The sequence below is a fragment of the Passer domesticus genome, unplaced genomic scaffold (assembly GCF_036417665.1).
Source record: "Passer domesticus isolate bPasDom1 unplaced genomic scaffold, bPasDom1.hap1 HAP1_SCAFFOLD_58, whole genome shotgun sequence".
Taxonomy (NCBI): domain Eukaryota; kingdom Metazoa; phylum Chordata; class Aves; order Passeriformes; family Passeridae; genus Passer; species Passer domesticus.
The window spans coordinates 680,833-688,363 of NW_026990164.1; the positions used below are offsets into that span (position 1 = coordinate 680,833).

The 7,531-nt window shown below is 59.1% G+C and overlaps 1 long non-coding RNA gene across 1 annotated transcript; it reads left to right on the plus strand.

The window, feature by feature from the left end:
• Window positions 1–5,130: 5,130 nt before the first annotated feature.
• Window positions 5,131–6,904, plus strand: LOC135292947 (uncharacterized). The gene is made up of 4 exons (XR_010355094.1): window positions 5,131–5,426; window positions 5,675–5,824; window positions 6,043–6,159; window positions 6,782–6,904. It is a non-coding gene; the product is annotated as an uncharacterized LOC135292947 (long non-coding RNA).
• The last annotated feature ends 627 nt before the right edge of the window (window positions 6,905–7,531 follow it).

Consider the following 7,531-nt stretch of genomic DNA (forward strand, 5'->3'; position numbering starts at 1 on the left):
TAGCGAGAACGTGGAGGGGTTGGAGTGTGTCCAGAGAAGGGCAACAAGGCTGGTGAAGGGTCTGGAGCAAAAATCCTGTGAAGAGAGGCTGAGGGAGCTGGGGTTGTTTATCCTGGAAAAGAAGAGGCCCGGGGGAGACAAGGTGGTGTCAGGGCACAGGTTGGACTTGATGATCTCCAAGGTCTTTTCCAACCTTGCTGATTCTGGGATTCTCTGAAACCACCCTTGCAGCAGTTGCACGATGAGCCCTGGGCCTCCTCTTCAGAAGCTCCAGCAGCCCAGGTGCCTCAGCTTCTCCTCCCAGGCCCAAAGCCCATCCTGTCAGTCCCGCAGAGCCTCTGCAGCTCCTCCTCATTGCCCAGAACAGGGAGACCCACAGGCAGACACAGCAGCCCAGATGTGCCCCCCTGGCCTGTGGTGCCTCTGGCAAGGGAGCAGCACCAGGCACTGCAGGAGCCTGCAGACAATTCCTGCAGCACTTGGAGGATGATCCTGCTCCCCAAGGGACGTTCCCATGGTGCCAAGTCAGGAACTGCAATGGGGAGTGGGGCCAGAGAGGAAAGGGCAAACAGGGATGGGCTTTTTGCAGGGGAGGGAACAGGGGTGGGCAACAGGAAGAAATTTGTACCAAAAAAAGGGGGAAAAAAGCAAAGGTGAAGCCAAGGAAATGCTCAGGGCAGTTCAGGGGTGGCTGTCAGGCAGCCCTGGCTCTGAGCAACAGCATCTGCAGTGGGACAGGAAACTCCCAGCTAATGGGAACAAAGTTTCTGGCTGACTGCAGAGGCCAGGACAAAGCTGAGTGGTTTCCCTGGTGTCCCCCAGCTCTTGCTGGCCCCAGGGGCTGATGGCATTTGTGCTCCCTCAGGTTCATGTCCCCACAGCAGCAGCATGGGTGTGCTCCTGCCTGCTCTGTGCAATGCAAACAGGGGCTCCTGAGCCAGTGCTGCCGTGGCTGTGCCTGCAAGGATGCGGCACCTCTGTGAGCTGGGGGAGAGGCCAGGGCTGCAGAGGGGGGATGTTGTTGGCAGCTCCATGAGGATGCTCTGGGATGCTGCCCTGGGCTGTGCAGCACCCTGGGGATGGATCAGCCCCTGCTCTGCTGCTCTTTCCCGTCTCCCCCAGGGCCCTTGCAGAGCCCCAGCCATGCTGTTTGCCCCCAGCCTGCCCACGGCCAGCCTGGGGCTGCTCACCCTGGGGCTTTTCTGTGCTGAGCATTGGCCTGGCCGTGTTCTTGAGAGAGCCTGGGCAAGGAGCCTGCAGCCCCCAGGGCCTGGCCTGAGGCGTCAGCGCTGCCCCAGCAGTGCCCATGGCCTGTCCCTGCTGCAGCCCTGGCACTGCCACCCCCAGGACTGTGCCCGGCCCCGAGAGCACTCAGGCCCTGCAGCAATACCAGGGCCACCAGGGCAGCGGGGCAGGGCCACGGCAGAAGCACTGGCAACACCAAGTGCTGCTGCTGCTGCTGGGCACAGCTGCTGTGCCAGCACTGATCTGCCCCCAGCTCTGCACACAGACATTGCTGCTGCAGCTCCAGAGAAGGTAAGAATAGAGGGATCTCTGCAGAAAACTTTGCTGGGATATCCTTTAGTTCCTTTAAAACCTTTGAGACTGCAGCCCCTCATTGGCACAGTCTGTGGCCACAGGGAAGGTGGAGAGAAACAAAGTCAGAGATGGCAGAAACAATTGTCTAGCTTTAGGAAGAATATTTAAAAAGGAAAACGACAGGGAAATCAAAGAACCAAACCAAAAGAGCTAGAAAAGATGACTTTTATTACAAGTGATTTGCCAAAATTGGCAATCACTTTAATGCTTCCTAAGATGTCCAGTGATCAGTCTCCTCACTGCAGCCTTGAGCTCCTGGTTCCTCAGGCTGTAGATGAGGGGATTCAGGGCTGGAGGCACCAGCGAATACAGAACTGACACCAACAGATCCAGGCATGCAGAGGAAATGGAGGAGGGTTTCAGGTGGGCAAGTACTGCAGTGCTGAGAAATGCATTTCTCCTGCATTTTCCCTTTTCAGATTCTTTCCGTCATCTCCTGAGAGCTACAGTTTGTTCTGGTGCTTTTTATGAACTGATTGTACTCTTGATTTAGATGGAGACTGTGGAATTGTTTTCAGATGTAGAAGAATCTGGACTGAAGACAGAAACAAACTCCCTGTCAGCCCATTTTCATCTTCTAGATCATTTTCAAGATGTCCTTGGGGGTGTTGGAATGATTATCACACAGCTCTCCACTTCTGGCTGCAGGCTCTAGAGTTTCTTTCTCTGCATTCAGTCAGGCTTGCATTCCCTAAGAGTTCTTGGTAGCCTGTCATCTTTTCTTAGGGTAGAACAGTAACAATGAAAACCTTACCAATGACACAACTGCCCAGCCCACAAGGAAAAGAAAAGAACAAGCTGTCAAATTCTTCAAATATTTCTTCTGCTTTGCTGCAAGTGTTGTGCTGCACCCACAGTGCGGAAAGCTGCAGTTGGTGGCACACCTTGTGACAGAAGCTGTACCTCATTCTCCGGGAAAGGTTCTTGGAAAAAGCAAACAGGACTGAGGAGAAGATTCTGGAAAAACTGAAAGAGCTTTTAAGAAATTAAATGAAAATTGAAACAATTCAAGACGTTTTTCTCGATTTGTTTTTATGCTCCCCTTTTCCATCTTGCACTAGTTGTCCATCCCATTAATTCCAAACAGATCTCACTTCTAAGATCACTTCTAAGATCCATGAGTTGGCAAGTTTTAGACATTTTAAGATACCATGACCTAGACACACTTTGGCTTCCCCTGTTTTTCTTGGAAATCAATGCTGGAGAGGTAAGTGCAGTGCTTGGGTCAGGTACAAATTCTGCATTCAGGGAATGCGCTCTGAGAGTGTTTGACCCTCAGCAGGGACAATGCACAGCAGTGACCGAGGGGATTCCTGAGCCACTGTGCAGGAGTCCAGACTCTGGCTCTTGGCTGAACTCGGCAAAGTTCCCGTGTTTGCAGAGGCTCAGGGGCTGCCCTCGGGGAACGTGGGGCTCGGGGCAGGGGCGAGCGGGCAACGGACAAACGGACACGGGGACAAACGGCCCCGGAGCTTCAGTTGCAGCAGCGGCAGCGACAGCAGCAGCAGCAGCAGCAGCGGCAGCGGCAGCGGCAGCGGCAGCGGCAGCGGCAGCAGTGGCAGCAGCAGCAGCAGCAGCGGCAGCGGCAGCAGCAGCAGCGGCGACAGAAGAAACTTTAGATTCCCTTCTCTTCTCCCTTTCCCGCCGCCCCGTACCTCTCCCGCTCTCCCTTTCCCGCCGTCCCTCTCCTCTCCCCGCCTCCCTCTCCCCGTGCCGGGCTGGGCCATGCCCCCGGCCCGCCCCCGGCCCCGGGCGGGGCTGCCCCGTGCCCACCCCCGGCCGTCCCGCCGCCGCCTGGCCTCAGCCCGGCTCTGGCCATGCTGGCGCTGGCGCTGCTGGGCGGGCGTCAATGCCTGGGGCTGGGGCGGCATCGCCGGCTTTTGGCTCCGCCTGGCCCGGCCCCGGCCCCGGCCCCGGCCCCGGCTCCTCCCGGGGCCCGCGGAGGACACAGGCGGCGTTGCCTCTCCCGCCGCCTCCGCTGTGGCTTGCCCGGCCCGAGCTCCGCCGCTCGGCAGCGCAGCCGCCGGCCCCGAGCCTCCCGTGCCGCGTTCCGAAAACTGAACGCCGGGGGATGGCCGGGCCGGGGCGGGTGAGGGGCGCTCGGGGGCCGTTGCTGGCCCCGGGCCGAGCGCTGACAGCCGCGTCCCGCCCGCAGGGAAGGCGCAGGAGGCCCTGCAGGAGCGCTACCGCCTGGGTTCCCTGCTGGGGCGCGGAGGATTCGGCAGCGTCTGGTCGGCAACGCGGCTCTCGGACGGTGCCCCGGTGAGTGGCGGGGCCGGCGGCGGGCGGAGGAGGAGGGGGTGCAGGAGGAGGAGGAGGAGGAGGATGGGGCTGGGCAGGGCGGGCGTTGAGCTCAGCCCGCTGCTCCCCTTGGCTTGCAGGTCGCCATCAAAAGGGTGCTACGGAACCGCATCCGGCACTGGAGCGAGCTAGTGAGTGAGCCGGGACAGCGGGAGAAGCCGGGCCGTGCCAAGCGGGGATGAGCCGAGCCCCGGCATGGTGGAAGCCACCAGGACGTCTCGAGGGGGAGCGGTCCTGGGGCCAGCGCAGGGCGCAGAGCATCCCGGGCTGGCTGAGGGGTTGCCCAGCCCTGGCCCGGCATCGGCCCCACTGATGGCATCGTGCTCCTCCCGCAGCCCGACGGCACCAGCGCTCCCCTGGAGGTTGTGCTGCAGGACAAGGTGTCCACTGGCTTCCCCGGTGTCGTAAAGCTGCTGGAGTGGCTAGAGCTCCCCAGCGACATTGTCATGGTGCTGGAGCGGCCAGAGCAGTCTCAGGACCTCCTGCATTTCATTCGGGCACGGGGGTTCCTGCGCGAGGAGGTGGCGCGGCCGCTGTTCCGCCAGGTGCTGGAGGCCGTGCGGCACTGCACCAGCTGCGGGGTCCTGCACCGCGACATCAAACCAGCGAACATCCTGGTTGACCTGGCCACCGGGCAGGCTAAGCTGATTGACTTTGGCTGTGGCACCTACCTGCAAGACACAGCCTACACTCACTTTGCAGGTGAGCCTACACAGGGCTGTGCTCCCGCCCCTGGCATCTCATGGCCCAACATCTCTCAGCCCAAGCTGGCTGTGGCAGCGGGGATTCTCCCTTTTGCTGCCACTCAGGGGACTGAATCTGCAGCTGAGTTGCTTTAGAGCAGGGGTGGGTGGGGAGCCAGCTTCCAGCCCTGCTGGCAGCCTTTGCCCACCACTGTGCCCAGGACTGGGGCTGGGCTGGGGCAGCCAGCCTGACAAAAACAGCCGTGGGTGGGGGTAGCAGAGAGGGAGGTTGGAACCTGTGTCCCAGCCAGTTTGTGTGCAGGCAAGAGGAAGGGCTTGGACTGCTCCACTTGCCCTGTTTGTCTTGGCTTTATAATATGTTTGGGGCAATGCAGGCAGGGAGAATGAGGGCATGGTTTTTCCCCAGCACGCAGTGGGTATTTCTTTTGCATGTCATGGTCAGGCTTAGCCAGGGCTTCCACTGTCCCCTTCCCACACCAGTGTCTTCTTTTGCAACCCAAAGTTTCTACACCAGTCCCAGGTGCTGGTGAGAGGACAGTGGTCACCCTGTGTGCCACTGATGCAGCCCTCGCCCGCCCAGGGAAGCTGGGGCCAGGCTCTGGGAGCAGCAGCATCCCCCTGATGAACTCCATCTGTATTCCACAGGAACACCATCATACAGCCCCCCGGAATGGACCCGCTTTGGCTGGTACCATGGCGAGCCAGCTACCATCTGGTCCCTGGGCATCCTGCTGCACAAGATGGTCTGTGGGAAGATGCCTTTCAGGAGGGGCTGGAACTTCAGCTGGGGCCAGCTCTCGCTGCCACAACGGCTCTCTCCAGGTGGATCCTCTTCTCTGGGCATGGGTGCAATACCAGTGCTGGGAGACAGCAGCGGGCTCGGGAGCATCCCGCTCTGGCAGCTGCTGAGGAGGTGGCACATGTCCTGCTCTCCCCCAAAACCAAGAATTGATGGGAAAGTTCAGGCCCAGCTTTGAGCGCATCCAGCATGGCCTGGGCATGGGAATAGTGGGGCAAAGCCAACAGGAGCCTTCTCCAGCTGACGGGCAGTTTCTGGTTTCTCTCCCCAGAGTGCCAAAATCTGATCGGGTGGTGTTTATCCATGCACCCCTTGGCCAGACCCTCATTAGAAGAGGTGTTCTGTCATCCTTGGATGCAGGATACTCATCTGCCCTAGAAGAAGGGAGAGAGCCACAGGCACACTTTGATCCAGGGCCCTGGTAAGTTACAGCTCCACACCTGCCTTGGCAATGAGAAGCAAAGGAACCCAGCCTGTGTCACTGCACCAGGGTCATGGGATGGGAACACGCAGCCCTTGTGCTGGAGCTGAGCTGCTCTGCCCAGCCCTGGTGGCTGTCATCCAAGCAGGTTTTGCTTGTCCTGGTTCCCTGACAGCTGGGGCCCTGGGCAGAGCCCTGACAGCCTGGTCTCACCCCAGGGAAGGAGAAGGAGCTCCCAGAGAAGCTGTACCGGGTGGGGCTGCTGCTGCAGGAGACAGCGAGGATGACATCAAGGATGACAACCTCTTCCTCGACCTGGCCACCAGCAGTTGAAGGTGATGCACTATGATTGTGGCAACTTCTTCAAAGCCAAACTCCACAGGGAGTTTGCAGATGAGTCCACACGTGGGGAAATGCTCCCAGATTTGGGCATTGCCCAGCCTGGCTGGGATGCAAAGGTTCCCCCTTTGCTGGGGCAGATGGAACTAAATCTTCAGTCAGCTGCCCAGCTGCTTTTTTGGCAGGGCTGGTGGGATGGGCTGGGGTAGGTACGAAATGGGAGTGGGCTCCTGGCCCTGCCAACAGCCCCCAGCACCCACCGTGCCCCGGGCTGGGGCTGGGGCTGGGGCTGGGGCAGCCAGCCCGACACAAACCCCCGTGGTGGGAGCAGAGGTGGGACTCCAGAACCTGTGCAGGGGCTGCTTTGCTGTGCAGGCAAGGAAGGGCTTGGGCTGCTCCACTGCCCTTGTTTGCTTTGGGATCATGGTTATTTTGGGGGGCAGTGCAGAGGGAAAGAGAGAAAGTGTGGACCTCCCTCACCCATGGCTGGATTTTTCCCTAGCATGTAGGGGTTGGGCCTTCCTCAAGGCCCTGACAGAGCTAAGAGTTTTGACCTTTCTTCTTCTTTTCCCTTTTTGTCTCTAGCCTCTTTTCAACAATTTGTTTGTTTTTTTCTAGAGGAAGCATTCTAGGTGGTCCAGTCTGGATTGGGAAGTGCTTGGGACCAGCTGCAGCGTGGATGGGCCGTGCCCTTGGAGCAGGCTGAGGACATCGTTTGGGACCAGCTTTTCTTCCAGCCGTGGATGGCGTGAGGTGGGTGCCCGTCTGCTTGGCAGGGTGGGATCAGAGCTTTTGGGAGATGGCAGCGAGCACAGGAGCATCCTGCTCTGGGCAGCTGCTGAGCAGGTGAACGTGCCATGGCTGGCTGCAGGCTGGGCACATGTCCTGCCCTCCTGCCCTGCTCCCAAAGGCAGCACTGATGGGCAGCTCTGGGCACAGCTCTGAGCCCGGCCAGCACGGCCTGGGCACTGCGGGCAGCTGGGACAAGGGGACAGGAGCCATCAGCTGATGGGCAGTTTCTGCTTTCTCTCCTTGCAGCCAGGCTCTGCAGATGCTGAGGCTGCTCTGGGCTCTGGCAGGGCTCTGCTGGAGCTCAGCACCGGGCTGGAATCAGCCAAAGAAGAAATGGTGTCACCTGCAGCACAGACTTGCTTGAGCATTTTGACAACGCAGCTCAAGTTTGCAGCGTGGACACCTCCAATGGAAAACATGACACCTCCCAAAAATTAAAATCGTTCAATACCTTCTGAAATCAAATCAATCTGGGATGACTCCAAATGACATTTTTCAGCTTGCTCAAGATGTAGCTCAGCCCTTCTCTGAACAGTTCTCTCCCCCACCTGCCTTTTACTTCTCAACTGCTCCCTT